We start from the raw sequence: 22458 nt of genomic DNA, 5'->3' as shown, positions 1-22458 counted from the left end.
GGGTGGTTCTATCTTCCACAAGCAACAAGAGAACTCATGGAGAAGAATCCTGAAGGAACACAAGCAACAGAATTCAACAACCTTCCAGGCAAATTCCACCTGCAGCTCCCTAAGCTCTTTAAGGAGGTTCATAAGTTTCCCACTTGCAAAACTAATAAAATCCTATCAAAATCCTGTTTTTCTTGTGACTGACATCTGTAAAGAAAGCATCAAGGTTTTCTTTCCAGCAGAGCCAGGATAGTAACTCTTTTCACCTCTACAACCGCTGCCACTGCCTTCTGTGCGCTAATGCAATGTAAGAGAGCAATAACAAGACGCAAATAGCCGTTCCTTTTGCTTGCCAGTACTATTGCAAATTATGCATAGAACTTGTTTGATTCTTAAGAAAAACTGTAAGTAGATCTGCTCTTTCAGAAAGAAAATTAACATCCCTTAAATTTTCTAAATACAGCCTAAATACTATCTTGAGTCTAACTCCACTAATGTATTAATCTTAATACTGGCCAAAATTTTATTAGAGACACTGACATCTGAACCGTTTTTAGTGCTGTTTTAAATGGTGCTAATTAAGTAATTTGCATTAATCTAATTCCACATCACTTGACAAAGCTAAGGGAGACGTAAGCTCTGTGATGCCTGGGACCAGTCTGTCTTGCCAATAATTATACCGTATGTGCCTAGCACAGTGCCCAGCATGAAATAGGTGCACAGTAATACATAGATGCTGCCTGAGTAAATGAGAGGTAAATAAAACCACTCCCCATAAGGTTACAATCCTTTAGAGGCATGTGACTTGTAAACAACAGAATGAAATAACAGCCTTAAGGAAGGATACTAGCAACAGAAAAGAGGAAGAGGTAATTAGCATTAGCTGGCTTTGGGCTTTACTCACAATATATATTCAGAAATGTTCAGAGACTGCTACAAATAAAAAGCGTTTATAGGAGGAATTTGGTCTATTTAGTGCCTAATTTAGGGATCTCACAGATACACATTCCCATGTCCCCATTATGCAGTCCCCTCAACACAGAGCCAAGACAAGATTTGAGCATAAACATCCTGGCTCTAATTTGGAGAGTATGAATGCTGTTCCTTTCATCCTCTCTCATACATCTCCTCTACCCCCAAGCCATTTCCTCTGTACTGTCTTCTGTCAGTCTAATGAAAGTTTCCTAATCTTTAGAAGCAGTAGCTTTGCTTCTCTTTGTGTGGAGAAATACAATATGCTCTGATTACATGGTTATATTCCATACAGATGCCTGGCAACACATCTTATAGCTAAGAGTCTGTTTAATATTTTAACTTTGAGGGACTTATGATTCAACTATTTTGTTATATACCAAAATAGCACTTGACATCACAGAGATGGACTTTACTTCCTTTTTCTATTTTAAATCCTGCACTTAAACATAGTGAGTAGTTTGGGTTTTCTGGTTCATAGATTTTGCTTGGGTGTTTTTTTTTTTTTTAAATATTATTATTCTTTGAGGGACAAAGTGGTTAAGATTTTTGAGGAAGTCTTTCAGGTTTGCAGGTCTAGTACTCATGAAGCAGTTATTTCCTCCCATGTAATGTACTCTGCCTATAATACTCTAAGTGGTCTTTTTTTTTTTTTTTTTTTTTTTATTTACGATAGTCACACACAGAGAGAGAGGCAGAGACATTAGGCAGAGGGAGAAGCAGGCTCCATGCACCGGGAACCCGACGTGGGACTTGATCCCGGGTCTCCAAGATCACGCCCTGAGCCAAAGGCAGGCGCTAAACCGCTGCACCACCCAGGGATCCCTCTAAGTGGTCTTAATCAAAGGGGCAATGGGGGGCTCATTTATGCTTCATGATCCAAAGAACCAGGTTTCTCTAAAGTAGGCAAGTGGGCAAGAATGGTGGCCCAAATCACCTTTAAGTTTTCTAGGGCAAACTTTTCCACATATCATTTCATTTTTTTAAATTATTAATAAAAATAGTACATTTTGCTTAAATAGCTAACCTTAAGTGCTAAAGATTGAAATTATCCTAAAATGTCTTTTAGAGAAACTAATTACTAATTATTAATCCATAACCTCAACAAATACTATTTAATCCAATCCTGCTTTTTTTTTTTAAGATTTTATTTATTTATTCATAGACACACACAGAGAGAGAGAGAGAGAGAGAGAGAGAGAGAGAGAAAGGCAGAGATACAGGCAGAGGGAGAAGCAGGCTCCATGCAGGGAGCCCGACGTGGGACTCGATCCCGGGTCTCCAGGATCACACCCCAGGCTGCAGGCGGTGCCAAACCGCTACGCCACCAGGGCTGCCCCAATCCTGCTTTTCATTCCCCCTACATTTGAGTAGAACCTCATTTCTAAAGCACCCCATATTTACCCTTGAACTTTTTCTATAACCTTTAAGACTTACAGCCAGCTTCAACATAAAACAACTCTGATCTGTAATCTCCAGAAGCCCAGCATGACTCAGAAGTAGCTACCATGACTTAAAAGGGATGACTTGTCATTCCCTTTGGCTTTTTACTTTCCTCTTTTCCAAGACCCTCAAAAGGCAAATGTGGCTTACAGTCACATAGATGCAACATCAGTAGGAGCACCTGGGTGGCTCAGTGGTTGAGCATCTACCTTTGGCACAGGTCGTGATCCCCGGCTCCTGAGATAGAGTCCGGAATCAGGCTCCCTGCAGGGAGTCTGCTTCTTCCTCTGCCTATGTATCTGCCTCTTTCTGTGTCTTTCATGAATGAATAAATAAAATCTTAAAAAAAAAAAAAAAAAGGTAACAGTAGTAGTATGAATGCTTGTAACTGGTTTTTGCAATCAGTACAGCTTTAGAGCATACTGGACCACTAGTTCCTGATGCTGAGAGCCCTTTGGAAATCATCTAAGAAGCTTGTCAGAAATACAGATTCTGGCTCTAGTCCCAGACCTACTGAATTAGAATCTCCGAGGTTAAGAAACACTACACTAAATTAATTGTAAGCTCTCTGTCAGTTCTACATAGGCCAATTTTCCCTTAGAGGAAAGCCCCTCTCTCACCACACACTCACACAGGCATCCCAAAAGGAATCAAGCAAGATATTACATGAATTGAAACATAATATAGCTCTTCCCCTCATAATAAGCAACCTTCCTTAGGCACAGTTGCCTTTACAGCCCACCTCTAAGAGAAAAAAATCCTTAAACTAAATGTTTAAAAAAATAATTCCTACTAACCAAAGTTTAACAAGATTTTAAAACATATTATTGAGGAATCAACATGTTTTGTTATACAAATACGGTGGCACTAATAGGCTACTGAAACTATTGATTACATTTCTATCTTTTGTAATCAAGTAAAATAATCCATAACAACTGGCTCACTGTATATTCTGTTAAAAGCTACCTAGTTTTTTTAATTGTAGGGAATAAGAAGCACAGAACCTCAAATTGTGTGCAAAATTTTTTTGACACTGTGACCTTAAAAACACACTAAAATATATAGATATACATGTAAGATATGTACCTGGTTGGAAACAAAAAACAGTATAAAAGAATATACAGAGTCTTCCTTGCCTCTCTTGTCCTCCAATTGCCCTCTCTTCAGGCAATCATTATAGTTTCTTGTATATTCTTCCAGAGATATTCAAAGGGAATGCACAATTATTTATACATGCACAATGCATTTTGGGGAGAAGAGGTCCCTACCCTGTAACAGATTATTAAAGAGATTTGTATTCTCAAAAAAAGATAAGAATCACCACTCTAGAGCAAGGCTAAGGATTCACCCTCTACTCCAGTCCACAGGTAGGATTAACAGAATTGCAATCTTCAGTTTGCTTACAAGTATTACGATGCACAACTCCAGACTACAAATAGCTTCAGCGAGCAATGCTGGTTAACATGCAGATGTGGTTATGAAATGCCACATCTGTTTGTAAATAACTTCCTTTTTATGTTTTTCTTAAACAAACCCTCCAATGAATAGTTCCTTCTGTTACTGTGTTAACAGACTGACAGTGAAACTCTCCAAAGACAGTAGACATTTTTCTCTGAAAAATTTTCTTTTGGAATCTAAGAACGATTATATTTATATATGCATAGAATTTAAGAAGGAAAAGTAACTTAGTAGTCCTGATAGGAATAATTAATATAAATTACAAAGTTATTAATAAAGACCTTAAGAACCATATGTTTTAAGATATATGTTATTTTTGTCAAGATAGTAAATCTCATTTGAATTTCAGTGATTGGGACACCTGGGTGGCTTAGTGGTTGAGCATCTACCTTCGTTCACCTCAGGGCGTGATCCTGGGGTTCTGGGATAGAGTCCTACATTGTGCTCCCCATGGGAGCCTGCTTCTCCCTCTGCCTATGTCTCTGCCTCTATGTCTCTCATGAATAAATAAATAAAATCTTTAAAAGAAAAAGAAATTTCTCAGTGGTTATTATTTTAAGTGTTATAATTAGGATTTTAACATAAAGCTACAAATAAGTTATTAATTTATTAAAGTATTCTTTTTCTTTCTCTCTCTCAAAAAAAAAATTAAAAAGGGGGCACCAGCATGGCTCAGTCCATTAAACATCCAACTCTTGATTTCAGCTCAGATCATGATCTCCAGATTGTGAAATCAAGCCCCACATTGGGCTCTGCGCTGGGCATGGAGCCTGCTTGAGACTCTCTCTCTCCTTCTCCCTTTGCCCCTCTCTACCCTCTCTCTCCCTTGAAGAAGAAGAAGAAGAAGAAGAAGAAGAGGAGGAGGAGGAGGAGGAGGAGGAGGAGGAGGAGGAAGGGGAAGGGGAAGGAGAGGAGGAGGAGGAGGAAGAAGTTTTTAAAGTATTGAAGGGCTAACTGAAGCGAACTGTTTCACTTACCCTCTTGTTCAGAGTAGAATCTGTTTCCTCCACAGAATACCTTGCAGTGCCTTTCACTACCCCCCTTCCTAAGTGCATGAGAGATAGATAAAATCAAGTTTTTTTTCCTATAATCAGCTTGCAAAAAGGTCCAATCTGACCTAGGTCCATTTTTTTTAAAGATTTTATTTATTTATTCATGAGAGACACAGGATACGGGCTCCATGCAAGGAGCCCAATGTGGGACTCAATCCCGGGTCTCCAGGATCACGCCTGAAGACAGTGCTAAACCACTGAGCCACCCAGGTTGCTCTGACCTAGATCTATTTATTTTTTGTTCTGTAATGCCATTTGGGGTTTTATTCCAAATACCAGGCTATTTATTATTTATTTAAAGCAAATATTAGGATAGCTAGACTGATGATGCTGGGCAGGCTGGACCTGGAAGAGAATAAAGAATAAGATGAGATACCAGCTGCTCTTTAGATGGACGGGAAACAAGAAAAGGCTCAAAAGGCTGGAAGGTCTCCTCAGTTTATCTATTGCCAAATGGTCCTTTTTCCTTCTCTCGGAGGCTTGAAGATAATTTTTGGTTGGAAGAAAGTAAGGTCTAAATATTTGCTGATTTGAAACGCTAGTTCTTGATCTTTTTTAAATGACATCAGTTTTAATCAAATATCCCCAGATTACAGGATGATTTATCTTTGTCCCTAAAGTTCACTGAATTTCACCCAAAAAAGCATCCCTGAAATAAGAATTGTGAGAATGCGATACCTTCGATCATTTTCCATATTACTTCCAAAAAAAAAAAATGAACCTATAGAAAATGAGAAAAAAAAATAGCTATAGCTCTTTGTTTCTTTATTCACTCAACAAAAATTTATTAAACATTTGCAAAAAACTGTTTTGACATCATGTGGAATAAAAGAGAGTAAGTCACTTAAGCAAAGGGATTGCCTGAGCTATGAAATACTAACTTTAAGAATAATGACTGCTTCTCATTTAACTAGAGTAACAGAGGGTAAGAAGACAGATTAGGTGGAAAACAATTTAGCGGTTCCTCAAAAAGGTAAACATAGAACTACCATATAACCCCACAATTCCAGTACTAGGTATACACTGCAAGGATTGAAAACAGGTATCCAAATAAATAATTTGGATATATATATATATATATATATATATCCAACTGGATATATATCCAACTTTCAAGTCATCACAAGAGCCAAGATTTAAGGGCTCAAATCTGGGTTACAGATGCATTGGAAGCTGTCACTCTAAACTTGTGTGTGTGTGTGTGTGTGTGTGTATGCATGTGTGTGTGCGTGTGCACGTGTGTATGTGATTTACTACCAAATGTGATTTATTAAGAGCCTCAGCTTTCCAGCATGCAGATTCTTTTTTTTGGATAGATTCTATATGAATTTTCATAGTACTATTCACAAAAGGTAGAAACAACCCAAGTGTCCATCAACAGACAACTTGATAAATAAAATGTAGTGTATTCAGATAATGAAATATTATTTGGCTATAAAAAGGAATGAAGTACTGATAGATCCTACAATATGGATGAACTTGGAAAACATTATACAAGTGAAAGAAGCCAGACACAAAAGGTCACATATTATGTGATTCCATTTATACGTGCCATCCAAAATTGGTAAATCCATAGAGCCAAAAAGATTAGGGTTGCCAGGGGCTACAGGGAGAGAGAAATGGGTATGGGGTCTCCTTTGAGGGTGATGAAAACGTTTTGGAACTAGACAGAAGTGATGGTTGCACAACATCATGAATATAATTAATGTCATTGAACTGTAAATTTTTAAATGGTTAATTTTTATGAACTTATACGAAGTCCACCTCAACTTTTTATTTTTATTTTTTTTTAAACTTTTAATGTTTCTTTATTTTATTTTATTTTATTTATGATAGTCAGAGAGAGAGAGAGAGAGAGAGAGAGAGAGAGGCAGAGACACAGGCAGAGGGAGAAGCAGGCTCCATGCACCGGGAGCCTGATGTGGGATTCGATCCCAGGTCTCCAGGATCGCGCCCTGGGCCAAAGGCAGGCGCCAAACAGCTGCGCCACCCAGGGATCCCCCACCTCAACTTTTTAAAAAAAATGTAGATATGGGTCTGTGGTAGATACAACAAATGCTTACTAATATTTTTCCCAGTCCCAGAAGTTTATATGTTCCACTCACCCTGCAGTTAGGAGGGCCATATGACTTTCTACCCAACAGGCTGTGAACAAAAATGACACGTGTCACTTCCAGGCCAAAGTATTTAAGAATGAATGTAGGGGCTCCTGGTTGCTTCAGTCAGTAGAGCATATGACTCTTGCTCTTAGGGTCTGAGTGTAAGCCCCATGTTGGGTGTGGAGCCTACCTTAAACAAACAAACAAACAAAAAGAATAAGAGATGTGTATGCCTCTCTTCTCTAACCAGAAAACTCTAAAGCCATGTAAGACAATGGGGCAGAATAGGCCACTAATGCCAAACATGTTGTATGAGTATGAAATAGACTTTTATTGTCTTAAGCCACTGAAATTTCAGGGGTTGTTACTGCAGTGTAAGCTAAACCTATTCTGATTGACACAGGAAGGCCAGAAAAGCAATACTAAGAAATTTGAATCTTACTCTAAAGGGAATGGAGAGACCATGTTTTTGAGGAAAAGAGTAACATGATGTGCATTTGAGGAAAATAATTCTGGATGCAGTGCACAGAGTAAGTTGGAAACAAAGGTAGTCTTCAGCCTGATGTTCATCAGAAATCCCCTGAGAACTCTAGTCGTCTTTCAATTCATTTATATTTCTATAAACAATAAAATATGTGTTCTCGGGAGAAAAATCATCTGAGGAGTTTGTAAAAATGCAATTCTGTAGTCCAGGATATCTCTAGAGATTCTGATTCAGCATCTCCAGAGGTAGGGTGTAGACACTCATAACTGAAAAAAGTTCTTGGGAGATTCTAGACTACAGGTTAGAGTCAAGGAGAAGATGTCTACTAACTAGTTCAGTAATGACCAATATTACATACTTAGCAGATTCAAATAAATAGTATAGTAGAATAATTATTTTCTTGGGATACCTGGGTGACTCAGCAGTTGAGCACCTGCCTTGGGCCCAGGGCATGATCCTGGAGTCCCGGGATCGAGTCCCACATTAGCTCCCTGCATGGAGCCTGCTTCTCCCTCTGCCTATGTCTCTGCCTCTCTTTGTGTCTCTCATGAATAAATAAATAAAATCTTTTAAAAAAAGAATATTTTCTTGACAATTGTAATGATAAATACTTAGGGAGTTTCTGTTAAAATAGTTATGAAAAGGTTACTCATATTAACATTTGAATAGTCATAGCTATGACTTTGAAAATTTGAACATCAGAAAGATGGGAGTGACAGTTTGTATGTGTCTACTCTATTGCTAAGTGGTAGCCTACCCCAGCATCACTAATAGGCTAGGGAACATGGCTGACATACTAGAGTCAGAGGACAAAGCCATCCTCAGTCTCTGGAACAGCCAACTTCTTCCCAGCACTCACATTTATCTTATTCTCCTTTCTTTCCTCTTTTCTTTTCCTGCAGGATAAACTTGCATTCCATTCTGTCTTTAGTTCCTTCCTCCTCACTGAGTATTTAACTCATCAACCAACTTTCAAGTCATCAAGACTTCAAGAGCCAAGATTTAAGGGCTCAAAGTCTGGGTTACAGATGCATTGGAAGCTGTCACTCTAAACTTGTGTGTGTGTGTGTGTATGATTTACTACCAAATGTGATTTATTAAGAGCCTCAGCTTTCCAGAAGGCAGATTATTTTTTTTAAGATTTTATTTATTTATTTGAGAGAGAAAGAGAGGGAGAGAGAATGAGCCAGGAGGAGGAGCAGAGGGAGAGGGAGAAGCAGGCTCCCGGCTGAGCAGGGAGCTTGCCGTGAGGCTCCATCCCAGGACCCTGAGATCGTGACCTGAGCTGAAGGCAGATGCTTAACTGACTGAGCCACCCAGGCACCCGTAGCATGCAGATTCTGATATCGTGAAGAAACAGATCTTTTGCCAACCAAAATTCAGTTTTGTAAAAACAAATCTTCAGAGTATCTCAGGAAAAAGATCTCTGATAAATAGCGTTGAAGTTGAATGACAAAAAGTACCTTATCATTTCTGAAACCCTACTGAAAGGTGCAAAGCAAAGGGACAGGCTTCACTATAAACCTCCTCCCAATACTGACTACTGCTCAACAATCCTTTTTACTATTATTAGTGATTTAGATTCTTTTCTTGCTTTCCATAGCAATTGTTCCAAGCCTGTATATTTTCAAAACTTCTAACTAATTACTATCACCAGGTGGCTTGCCTTTACCGCTGAAAAAGCAAAGGTGTGATTCCCTCAACATTCCTCTCCTATGTCCTTTCCTATGCTTTCTTCCCTATTCCTTTCAAAGAATAACCTCCACTCTGTTGGATCTTGTGTTTCCTGCATCTCATGTCTTCCTCTTTCTTTTTCTACCCTTTTTTTTAAATAGCCTCCACACCCAGCATGGAGTCCAATGTGGGGCTTGAACTCACAACCCTGAGATCAAGTCAAACACTTAACTGACTGAGCCACCCAGGCGCCCCCTTTCTATCCCTTTTGTAAGCACCTACTCCAATAGTTTTCTGAGAAAGGGTGCATAGGACGTAAAAATTGTTTTGATACTTGGCAAGGCTGAAAATGATTTCAAACTATTCTCCCACTGGACTGACAGTTTAGCTGGATATTGAATTCTAGGTAAAAAATATTTTTGATTTAGATTTTACCTTTTTTAAGTTTTTTTTTCAGATACTTATTTGAGAGAGAGAGCACACATAAGCACAAAAGCATGCTAGTAGGGAGAGGGGAAGAAGGGGTGGGAGAAGGAGAGAATCTCAAGCAAACTGCACTAAGTGTGGAGCCTTTCATGGGGCTTGACCCCACAACCCTGAGATCATTACCTGATCCAAAACCAAGAGCTAGACACTCAACCAACTGGTACACCCAGGCACCCCCAATTCAGATTTTAGAAGGCATTGGACACATCCTTTCTAATATTGCAGCTAAGGATGCCTTTTTTTTTTTTTTTTTTTTTTTGACTCTGGAAGCTCATAGGATCTTTTTTACCTAAAATTTCATGATGATGTGCCTAGGTTATGGGTACTTTTTCTAACACTGTTCTTTTTTTTTTTTTTTTTTTTAGATTTTATTTATTTATTCGAGAGAGACACAGAGAGAGAGAGAGAGAGGCAGAGAAATAGGCAGAGGGATAAGCAGGCTCCATCCAGGGAGCCCGACGTGAGACTCTATCCCGGGCCAGGTCTCCAGGATCAGGACCTGGGCTGAATGCGGCACTAAACCGCTGAGCCACCCAGGCTGCCCTCTAACACTGTTCTAAGGCACATAGTAGGCCTTTTGATATGGAGGCTTATATCCTTTATTTAGTTCCAATAAATGTTCTTATTTATTTTTATTAATTTCCTCCTCTAATTTTCTCTAATTTCTCTTTCTAGAACTCCTATTTATATGTTAGACCTCCTGGATCTCTTAATTGTTCATCTCATTGTCTTTTCTCCTACCTGATGGGGAAATCTTGTATATTTTTCCTTCTAGCTCTTCTATCAAACTTTATATCTTATCACTGGCTTCAGGCAGTCTATGCTCCAATCTCATAAATAACTTGTCATTTCCCGAAAATGTCAAGAAAGTTAATACTTTTGATAGACCCAATTCGAAGGTCACCTCTTCAGTAAAGACTTCTCCTATCACCTCTTCGGTAAAGACTTCTCCTACCTCCAGGGAAAATGAATTACTCCCTCTCTGTACACGCAAGGCACAATTCATAGCCCATAACACCTGTTCCTGAGTATTGTTCACCATAACCCAATTTGTTGATTCTTCTAGAATACGTATCTCTCTTTTTTTTTTTTTTTTTAGAATACGTATCTCTTGAAGGCGTACCCATCTTCAACATCTAGTAAATGGTAATTACCCAATTAATAGCTGTTATATTACAGTAATTTCTGGGTTTTTATAAAGATTTTATTTATTTATGTATTTATGTATTTATGTATTTTAGAGACAGAGAGAGTGCATGAGAGTAGAGGGGCAGAAGGGCAGTGCATGGGGAGAGGTGGAGGGAAAGAGGGAAAGGGAGAGGGACAAGTAGACTCTCCACTGAACACAGAGCCCTACTTGGGGCTCAATCTCAAAGACCCAGAGATTCTGACCTCAGCTGAAACCAAGAGTTGAGCACTTAACCGACTGAGTCACCGAGGCGCCCCAACAGTAGTTTCAAAAGAATATAGAGCATAAATATTTGACTATGTAATCATTAGCTAAGTAAAGAATGTAACCAGAAACCTAACCCACTAGGAAAAGTTACATAAGCGCACCTGTGGATACTTTTAATCTTAAAAGATGATTGTTTTTTAAATAAACATTCCAAATCTTATCCAAAGGCACATTCTTCGTAGTCATTTACACATATGCAAATTCAGAATTTAAAAAGCTAATTTATTTATAAATCATCTGCTAACTCAAGCAGGCACCTGAACAGTTCCTTAGAATACAGAATATATTTGTTGTTTGGAATACCAAAAATAAAATAAAAAAGGCAAAAAGAGATTTCTTTAAAATGTATCATCCATATAAAAATGGTAATTTTTTCCAGAAATGTTAAGTGATTAAAGAATAAGGAGCAGAAAGACACTCCTGAATACTAACTACTGCTCAGCTACTTAAGGGCATTACAAGGCTGAATAAAGAATGTTCATTCGTATACAGGGATTTAAGCGCTGTTATGGGCTTTTTGTTTACTTTAGTTTTGGTTTGATTTTCTTTTTAAAACCATGCCCAAATGCCAAATCTTACATTTTTTTTCTTTTCCTGTTGAACTGATGCTATGTTAAGATATAAGCACAAACATCTCATAAGTGTTTTAAATCCATCCAATTGTTTGAGAAGGCATACGTGCTGGGCCAATGAAGCCAAAACATTAGAGCTAGGAATTTTGATGAAGATAATAATTGCTTACAGACCAGCTTGTTTTAACTTGCTGAACAAAGAACACAATTTTATACCACATTTTCATCACAGGCTTCTTCTCTGCATAATCACTAGTATAATCAACACTTTAAAAAGGGAGATTATCTGCAGGTTAAAGAGTAAGGAAGTTATCAATTAGATTCCATCATCTTTAAAATTTCACTTACTCAAACTTTATATTAATTAAAGAAATTTTTTTTGCTAGCCTAAGCACTGTTTTGAATCTTTACAAACCATTTGTTTAGTGTGCACAGCATAAATCTAAGAACAAAGACACTTGGTTAATTTCTAATGCTGCCCTAGATGGCTCTATAGAACTGGATATGTCAATAATTTCTTTGTGCCTTAGTTTACTTCTAGGACATCCCAAATAGCTGAGCACTTCCATCTTTCTCACACCTGAAAGCTGCATTCAGGCTCTGTGCCTATGTCAGGAGTAACTCTCTCATTCTTTCTCCCATCAAGTTACTTTCATCACTTGCAGGTCCCTGCAATAATTTGATATTCAACCAATATTTGTTAAGGACCTACTCTGTGACAGGCAGTGCAGTGGAGGTGAGGACGAGGCAGGTCTCTGCGAGGACAGTATTACTAGTTTCCTAACAGAATTATCTCAGTCATTCTGCTTGTTTCAACCCAACTCTGGATTTCCTATTCTTTACTCCTCTGGAATATATAGCTGGAAGTCCTAAAAACTAAGCTGGTATAGATTCACAGGATTGAGCTGAGGCCGTCAGCTGGTAATCAGATTGTTTCTGGGCCAGGCAGTCTGGGAGTCAACATGGTTTCAAGACAGAGATAAGAAGTCATTGAAGGGACCAATGTCACCAATTCACAAGACCAAGATAACTCTTTGTGCATGGTACCAGTGGTGACCCCAGCTTTGCTGAATCATTTTGCCCTCATAACTCCAGCCCCTAAGACAGAACTCTCTGGACTCTGGACTATGTTGACTTTTGATTCCCTTAATGCAGGGAGCCATTCATCTCAACACATAAGCCTTCAGTATCAGTTGTGTAGAAGCAGGGCCATGTCTTCCAACTATGCCTGAAACCTTGTAAATTACAGAGAGAAAGGGAGGGTGGGAAATGAGGGACCTGTGTTGTCCAGAGTATCAAGGCAGACCTTGAATTTGAGCCTCCAAACCTTGGACATATGCTTATCGTTCCCTATTTACCCTTTCCATTGGTGTTATATGACAATCTCTTATACTCTTTGTCTCTGATATGTTGCTTACTCTAATCCTTGCCACTCAGAAGTCATCGTGTTCTGATTCACAGCCTTGTTCTGATTTCCGATCAGAACAAGAAGACTTAAATTCGCTCATACTTAACTGCAGTATCTCAAGTTATTGTATCTTTCTGTATTCTAGATTTCTCACCTTTAAATTAATACATTTGCCATCACATTCTCTTAAAGATATTTATATTTAATTGAAATAACATGCATTCTGGGATCACAATAAAACTATAATATGCTCCTGTATTCCTAACTATGTAATGAGTATTAAAACATTTAGAAACAAATTTAGTCCCTCAAAGAAATAAAAGTTTTGAGTAATTTATTTTTTAAATATAGTATCTACCTCACTTCACAAAATATTTCGAAAATGTTATATGAAAAGAAAAAGAAAAATATTGTAAGTAAACCAAGTAGAACATACTCTTCAGAAGAAATTCAACAGTGGGTCTGTTTCTTAATGAAGGATTTTGAAAATATTAACAATTATCCCATGATTAATCTTATGGGAAAAGAATATCTAATTACATTGGGTTAACTCACTTTAAGGCTTTGACGTCTCTGCTAGTGAATTACTAAAACAGATGCATTTTTTAAAAGAATTTAAAGACACAAGAATTTTCATTGTATTAAGAGTAGACTCAAAGTGTTATATAAAATATGCTTCTAAAATTTAAAAGAGTTAAAGGAGATTCCTCATCTCAATTCCTAGGAGATGCTGTATCTGGAAGAGTAAACAGAAGCAAATAGTTTTCTGAAATTGTGCCAAGGCTACATGTCAACTGCCTGGCAGGAAATGCTTTTGGAGGGCCTAGATAAACAGACCATCATCTTTTTTTGGAAAAATCTCCTTTAGATTCATACAAAGCACATGTGCTGAGTTTAAACTAGCATCATAAACACAATAAGCAGAAAAGGATTTTTAAATTATGGTATCTATAGGATCTATGCAATGAAGTGATCTGTCTTCACTTTTAACACACATGAACCTCACCACTTCAGCAAGCATAGACTCAATACAAGTTTGTTGAAATTTGTGATATATTAAGCCTTATCTTTCCATTAATTTTCATTATGATTTTGGTGAAGCTTTAGCTTACAAGAAGTTTTCATTTAGCAGCAGCTGTTAGTATTTTAGCATTTTATAATGATATTTTCTTACATTTATAGCAATGCACTTTTCAAAATACTTCATATCCATTATCTTAATTTTTGTTTTAACATCTCATTTTATAAGTGCTAGCATTGAGACCAAGCTAGGACTTATAAAATGAGATGTTAGTACAAAAATTAGCTCAAAGATTAGTCAGAGGACCACTCCAAAATCAATTAGTCTGAAACATTTTCTAGTACATTTCCCTCTGTCTGTGCTATGCATCAGATAATGGACTTCCAAATCCAATTATTATATTTACTAAAATAATCCTTTGGCCTCACCTGACTTTTATTTTCTTAAAATAAGGATGATAAGGATGGCAAAAAGGATGATAAGGATCTAGTTGTTGACTCAGAACACCTACGGTTAGCTGGAGAAATCTCTGGTCCGTGTCAAGCCTAGTTGACCCTGTTGTGCTTCCTCTCTCCACAAGCCTGCTTGTTCTATTTGGCTACAATTTCAACCACCCATCTTCTTTTCCTCCTTTCTCATACTGAAAGTTATCCTCTGCCTCACTCACCTATGTTCAATCTTGCCCAGTCCATGATAGAGAGAAATTTCCCTGACCCAAGGAACAAAGTTATATGAAAGGTGACATACCTCTCTCCCTGCCACACATTTCCCTTTAATCAAGTAAGTTCAGATAATAATGTGAGCCACCTCAACTTTGGCGTCCTTCTTAATAATCTACAGCCACCAGACCTAACTTCCAATTTCACCCCAGTTTGCTCCCTCCCACCCAAACAGGACATCTTTGCCGTAGTTACGATTAGACCTCACAGGGAAAAAAACATACAGAAACTTTGTGTGTAGATAATTTTTTCTTCTCTCCACAATATGAAGAGGATGGTGTGTGACTGGAAAAAAGTCACAAAACTGAAGGATAACAAATATTTGAGTGTAAACAGCATATTTTAAGTAATATAATCACCCTATTATCACTTACATTTTTAAATATATTTCTATTATTTCTTAAAATGGAATACACCTATAATTATAATTAGGAAAACTTACTACAGACCAGAGCATATAACTAAACTTTACTCTAAAACTGTTATAATTCTCACCCTGGAAATCTGGCTTCCTACTTGACTTGTGAGAGCTTCCTGAAATGGAAATACAGAACAAAGACTTAATAAATGACCACTGAACAAATAAATACTGATAGAAAGAATAAATATAAATTTCATCCTAAAAGAATACATAAAAGTAAACTTGAGAGTCAAGAGTCGTATTTTAAAAGGCTAGGAAGGATAAAATTGGAAGGAACAGTAAGTTCTAAATATTAGTTTTTAAAAAGCTGTTGCATCTGTCAGGATATACTGTGTCAATTTTTAGGACATTAAAATTCTACATAGAGGATAATTCCAGAATGATGGAGTAAGGATGTTGGTAAATCATCTGTCCAAAGCAACAATAAAACTATACAAAATTGTCAAATAAGCATTCAGCAATGTTGAGGGGTGAGGGGGGCAGAAATGGACCAGATTGAAAAGCATTTATTTTTAAAATAAATGAATAATAAAACTGCTGAAACTCTAGTGAGAAAAGTGGGCATCTGGGACCTCAGAGACTTTTTCCACTTCCTATACCCGACCTCAACCGTAACACGGTAGTTGTGTTAAGACAAGCCATGAAAACCAGCAGTTCTGCTGCTGGAGGGCAATGACTTGATTTGGTGCTCAGGGTATGATCGGAAACAAGAGACCTTAGAAAACAAGCAGTAGGGATCCCTGGGTGGCGCAGCGGTTTGGTGCCTGCCTTTGGCCCAGGGCGCGATCCTGGAGACCTGGAATAGAATCCCACGTCGGGCTCCCGGTGCGTGGAGTCTGCTTCTCCCTCTGCCTGTGTCTCTGCCTCTCTCTCTCTCTCACTGTGTGCCTATCATAAATAAAATTAAAAATTAAAAAAAAAAAAAGACAGAAAACAAGCAGTAAACAATCAGGAAAAATCAACATCACAGCTGGCTGAGACTGCAGTATTGATTGGTAAGAGCAACAGACCAGCCAGAAATTTAACAATAAGATCCGGGGAACAAGCTAGTCATAGCGGACCTTGATAAACTCACATCACATATCCTTGGTGGTCTGGAAAGTATGTACATGTCCTAGGTGTGCACTGCCTGAATGCGAGACCTTGCACACAACAGAAAATAAAGGTAATGGCAGACTTGATGTCGTGTTCCCCAACCTGTACACAGGTCATTTGGCAAACTTCTTACATAACCTTGGGTTAGGCAAAGATTGCCTACCTACCAAAAGCACAATCCATAAAAGAAAAAAATTAAGAAAATGGACTTCATTGAAATTTAAGATGTTTATGTTTTGAAAAACACAAATAAGAAAATGAAAGACATGACACAGACCAGGAGAAAACACTTATACACCACACAGCTGATAAAGAATTCTTGTTTGGAACAAGAATTCTTATAACTCAAAAAAAAAGAAAAAAAAAAAAAAAAGGCAAGCCAATTTAAAAATGGACAAAAGAGAGCAGCCCCGGTTTAGTGCAGCCTTCAGCCCAGGGCGTGATCCTGGAGACCCGCGATCGAGTCCCACCCACATCAGGCTCCCTGCATGGAGCCAGCTTCTTCCTCTGCCTGTGTCTCTGCCTCTCTTTTTGTGTGTCTCTCGTGAATAAATAAATAAAATCTTTTTTTTTAATGGACAAAAGATTTGAATAAACATTTCACAAAAGAAGAAATAGGAATGCCTAATAACTACAAGAAAACATGCTCAATATCAATAGTCATTAAGAAAATGCAAATTAAAATCACGAGATAGCACTTCATACCCACTAGAATGACTATACTCAAATGACAAATAATAACAAGCATTGAGGAGGAGTGGAAAAACGAACCGGGCAGCCCTGGTGGCCCAGCGGTTTAGAGCCACCTTCGGCCTGGGGTGTGATCCTGGAGACCCGGGATCGAGTCCTGCGTCGGGCTCCCTGCATTGAGCCTCCTCCTCCCTCTGCCTGTGTCTCTGCCTCTCTCTCTCTGTGTCTGTTATGAATAAATAAAATCTTAAAAAAAAAAACTGGAACCTTCAGACATCATTTGTGGAAATGTAAAATGGTACAGCCACTTTAGAAAACGGTTTGGCAGTTTCTTAAAAATGTTAAACATACATTTACCATATCACTCATCAATTCCTCTCCTAAGTATCTCCCCAAGAGAAATTAAAACCTGTATCCACACAAGGCCTTGTATCCAATCTTTCATAGCAGCATTATTCATAATGGTCCCCAAATGGAAACAATTAAGATGGCTATCAACTGGTGAATGGATAAACAAAATGTAGTATATTCATATAATGGAATATTATTCAGTCGTATAGAGGAATAAATTGCTGATACCTGCTACAATATGGATGAGCTTCAAAAACATGATGGTAAGTGAAAGCCAGACAAAAAAAGGTCACATATTGTGATTCATTTATATAAACTGCCTAGAAAAGGCAAAATTATAGAAATAGCGAACAGAATAGCGGTTGCGTGGACCTAGAGGTGGGAACTGAGACTAACTGCATATGGTAGGCACAGGGATCTTTTTCAGTTAATGAAAATGTTCCAAAACTGGATCATGGTGATGTCTGCAAAATTCTATAAATTTACTAAAATTTATTGAATTGTACACTTAAAACAGGTAAGTATAATGTAATATAGATTATCCCTCAATTCAATAAAGTCATTTTTTTAAAAAAACTCCACATGGATTCCTACTATTTATATCGACCAAAATTGTCATGCCTTTAATCTCTGATAGTTTTTTAAATGACAAAACTTTTTCCTAATCATTCTTGCTCTGCAATCAATTTTTTAACTTCCAATTTCTTAACAGGTTGTGAAAGCTAATTCTCAGTACTTTGATCCATTTTCTTTAATCTATATAATCAAGATGACAATTTTGATAATGAGTTTCTTTCATTCCCCAAAAACCCAATGAGTTGATGTAATCAGGCAAAATGAATGATCTAATGACTCAGTCTATAATACTACTTTACAAAGCTGTAATGATTCTAAAGCTCCCTAAGTCTGCTGAAGAAATAAAAATACCACCTGTCAAATGAAATGATTTATACATTCTCTGGTATGTACAGTATAAATCATTGTCTAACTCTGGCATGATACCCACTTTTACATCATAGGCTTTTAACCCTTTCTTGCCCTCTTCACATAGAGAAAAATACTTGCATTTGTTCTTTACTAAATTTGTTTTTTGGGACAACCCGGGTGGCTCAGCAGTTTGGTGCCACCTTCGGCCCGGGTTGTGACCCTAGAGACTAAATTTGTTTTTTGTTTTTTTTTCTTTTCAAGAAGTCCAAATACAGCACCAATCTCTTTCCTCAGATTTCAGGAATATAAATGTCCTTCAACCCACTTATTCCCCAAAATATAACCTAGACAACGTCTACGTGCTCTCTGTAATATATCTATCCTGGTGAAGAGAGAAATTGTGGAAGACTTAGAGGAACAGTTTTCTTTCTCCACTGATGATCAGATACATTTCTGATCATATGCCCTCCCTCTATTTGCTGTTCCATTTTCAAGTCTCACTGGTGGCTTTAAGGAGTACCTGGCTTGGGAGCACCTGGGTAGTTTATTCAGCTAAGTATCAGACACTTGATTTCAGCTCAGGTCATGATTTCAGGGTTGTGAAATCGAGCTCCACATCAGGCTCCATGCTGAGTGTGGAGCCTGCTTAAGACTCTGTCTCCTTCTCCCTTTGCCCCTCCCTAGTCACACACTCTCTCTCACTCTAAAAAAAACAAAAACAAGACAAAAAAATTTAAAGAAGTAGCTGGCTTGGGCTGTGTTTGATCCACAAAGGACTTGATGGTAGGCAGGTTCCATCATTATTCCCATCCAATCTTAAAAAAGAGAAAAAAGATTCTCACTGTAGTTTACAGTTCAATCCTTCAAATTATACCAAAAAAGAGACATGTATAAATACAAATATAAAAATAAATGCAATGATTTACTTTCATGTCAGTCTTTAGGCTTTAGTTCCATTCCAAGCATCTTCTTTCCCAAATATTTCTAATGTTAAATTCTGGAAAATTATTTATAACTGAATATTCATTATATTCACTAAAGTAAAAAAAAGGTAGACTTTTTTTTTAAGAAGACAATTCTTATCTGGTCTAACAGGGATCTATTTATCTTTTTTTTAAGATTTTATTTATTTATTCATAGAGACAGAGAGAGGCAGAGAGAGAAGCAGGCTCCAGGCAGGGAGCCCAACGTGGGACTCGATATCGGATCTCCAGGATCACACTCCAGGCTGCAGGCGGCGCGCTAAACCGTTGCACCACCAGAGCTGACCTAACATGGATCTATTTAAATAAAAGATTAGGTCAGTAAATTCAATAAATGTCTATTGAACACCTACTGCTTACCAAGCCCTGGATATTTAGGAACAAATTAGGAACTATTTCTACCTTCAAGGAGTTCATAAGCTGTTAGGAAAAAATGAACCATAACTACGTACAATTTAAATCAGATTGGGATAAGTACCTCGATATGAAAAAAAAAAAAAAGCCATGGAAACAGGTTGCACCTGGAAGTAGCAAAAGATTTTAAAAAGTTGACTTGATAAGAAGAAAGTAATGCTTCAACTGAAATGGAATTGGGCATGGGAAGTGGTAATAGAATCCTGGGGAAGAGGGCCAAGTAACGTGAGGTATGGATCAGGCAAGTGAGGACATATTGAAAAATAAGGCTGAGGTCTCATTAAGATAATATTAGCTAATATTTATTGAGCATTTACTATGTGTCAAGTACTATTCAAAGCACTTTATTTGTATTAATTTATTTGGTCCTCACAACCCTATGAGGAATACAATATTATTCTCATTTTAAAGATGACAAAACTGAGGTAGAGAATGGTTAAATAATCTGTTCATAGTTACATAGACTCAGCTAAATTATAGAGCCAGGATCTTGAAATCCATAAATAAAAAAAGCAAATCAAATTCTGTCTCACTCTCAACCACATTCATTATAAAAGCAGTTATCAGGTATTTTAAATATCTCTTCTCTTATTAATTCCTGGGCCATACTTCAAGACTTTGCTCAAATGTCTCCTTCTCTAAAAAGCCTTTCTTGATCCCTCTAACTGAACCATAGATGGATCTTTCTCCTCTAAGTTTCATTAACACTTTATATCAATCTTATAGTAACAGCCAGGGGATCCTGGGTGGTTCAGTCCCTTAAGAGTCTGCCTTCAGCTCAGGTCATGATTTCGGGGTCCTCAGCTCCCTGCTCAGAGGAGTCTCTATCTGCTACTCCCCCTGTTTGTGTTTGCTTGCTCTGTCTCAAATATTTGTTTTTAAAAGCAACAGTTTATGAACAAAATCTTAATATTTGGTTCCTAGCACTACAGATTTTATAAGCATCATTTTTTTTTTTAATTCTGCTTTAGCCTGACCCACTTTCTATTCTCCCCAAGTCCTAGGACAGTGCTTGGGGCATTATAGTGCTAGCTATATCTGCGGAGTACTTACTCGTTGCAAGGCATTGTGCTAAGCATTTTCCAGGAATTCTCTCACAAAATCCTTACAGCAATCCGATTCCTAATTCACTGCATTCAATAGCTATCTGTTAGCCCTTTCTGTGGCAAGTGAAATACTAGATGCACCTTAAACTCATTAAACAAAACAAATACGGCCCCACTCTCAAGAAGTTCAATCCAGGAGGTTGGTACAATTGGTATTCCTGAACATCAGGAAGAGGAAAAACTGAAGTTCAAAGATTTTAAGTGACTTGTTTGCCCAGAAATCACACAGCAAAAAAGTGGCAGAGACTGAATTCAAACTCAGCTCTCCAGACCTTATATTGGGGACCCTGTGCACCGGTTAACTACTATGTTCTGAAGGAGGCGTTTGGGGACACCTGGGTGGCTCGGTGGTTGGGCACCTGCCTTCGGCTCAGATCGTGATCCTGGAATTCAGGATCGAATCCCGCATCGGGCTCCCTGCGAGAGGCCTGCTTCTCTCCCTGCCTGTGTCTCTGCCTCTCTCTCTCTCTCAGTCTGTGTCTCATGAATAAATAAATAAATCTTAAAAAAAAATGAAGGAGGCGTTTGATAAGCATTATTGAAGGGAAAGTTTTAGAATACTTTTACACTACAATGAAAAATATCCCAATGATAATGAAGACTTCTACTCCATTTCTTTCCGCGAGAGAAAAGCAGGAAATGAGCAACAGTGCAAACAAGTTGCAGTAATATCCTGAGAGCGCAGAACTGCTGATCGAGCCCTCTGCGGAGACTCGCTCAGCATTGAAGATTTCCGTGTGTGCCTTAAAGTGACCCCCACCGAGCAGTAACCCGTAAAGTGCTTCTTCCTGAACATCAATGCTCCGCTGTGCGCAGCGTGTTGTGGCCGCCACTGATCAGCAGTGAGACCTTGGGCTACACGGTCCATCACGTAACCCAGAGCTGTGCAGGAGTGCGGTGCGCGGGAAGGATGCACAGCTCATTTACATGTGGCGCAACTCTTCTGCAAAGGTGCGTCCAACTCCCCAGAGAGGCGGCTTCCAAAAGTGTGTGAGTCCGTACTTGCCACTGGAGGAGTGAGGAAGCTGCCCTGGAGGGATTCGGGGCCGAGGACGGACAACTCAGGCGCCCTCCTCACCCCTCACCCCACCCCCCGGCCCTGAACAGCTGCCTGCGGGCGGAGGGCCACAGCCCCATGGCCACACTCTTCGACAAGCGCCACCCTGGCAGCAGCAGCACAGTTTGGATTCTCCTACCCATCTCCATCTCCTCCAACGAGAGGGTGTTTTTTTTTTTTTTTTTTTTTAAGATTTACTTATTTATTCATGAGAGACACAAGGAGAGAGAGAGAGGCAGAGACACAGGCAGAGGGAGAAGCAGGCTCCATGCAGGGAGCCCGACGCGGGACTCGATCCGGGGACTCCAGGATCTCCACCTGGACCGAAGGCGGCGCTAAACCGCTGAGCCCACGAAAGGGGCTTTTGCAGGGGCGGCATCTCAAGATACAGACCGGGCTGAGAGAGGCGCCTGGGGGCAGGTGTCTAATTCCCTACAATTCCTTAGCCCAACAGAAGGCCACCTGACTTTCCCCCCGGGCCACCCAGTGAGGCGCTGTAGACGACCTTGAACGTTGAGGCCGCGCCCCGGAGCTCTTCCCACCGCCGCCCCGCCGCCGCTCCACTCCGGCCCCCACGCCTCG

The 22458-nt window shown here is 38.8% G+C and overlaps 1 protein-coding gene across 6 annotated transcripts in view; it reads right to left on the bottom strand.

The window, feature by feature from the left end:
* DENND2B (DENN domain containing 2B) overlaps window positions 1-22428 on the bottom strand; it is a 169908-nt gene extending 147480 nt beyond the window's left edge. For 3 of the 6 annotated variants that reach the window (XM_072794151.1, XM_072794145.1, XM_072794147.1), the window contains exons 1-3: window positions 22382-22428; window positions 15969-16141; window positions 15328-15366 (exon numbers count right to left, since the gene is read on the bottom strand). The gene's annotated coding sequence lies outside the window, so the exon portion shown is untranslated. Of the gene's footprint in view, window positions 1-15327; window positions 15367-15968; window positions 16142-22381 lie in introns of those variants that run through there. The other 3 variants (XM_072794152.1, XM_072794154.1, XM_072794149.1) reach the window with 3 other exon arrangements.
* Window positions 22429-22458: the final 30 nt, after the last annotated feature.

Source organism: Canis lupus, chromosome 23, assembly GCF_048164855.1.
Source record: "Canis lupus baileyi chromosome 23, mCanLup2.hap1, whole genome shotgun sequence".
NCBI lineage: Eukaryota > Metazoa > Chordata > Mammalia > Carnivora > Canidae > Canis > Canis lupus.
This window is presented reverse-complemented; position numbering and strand designations above follow the sequence as displayed.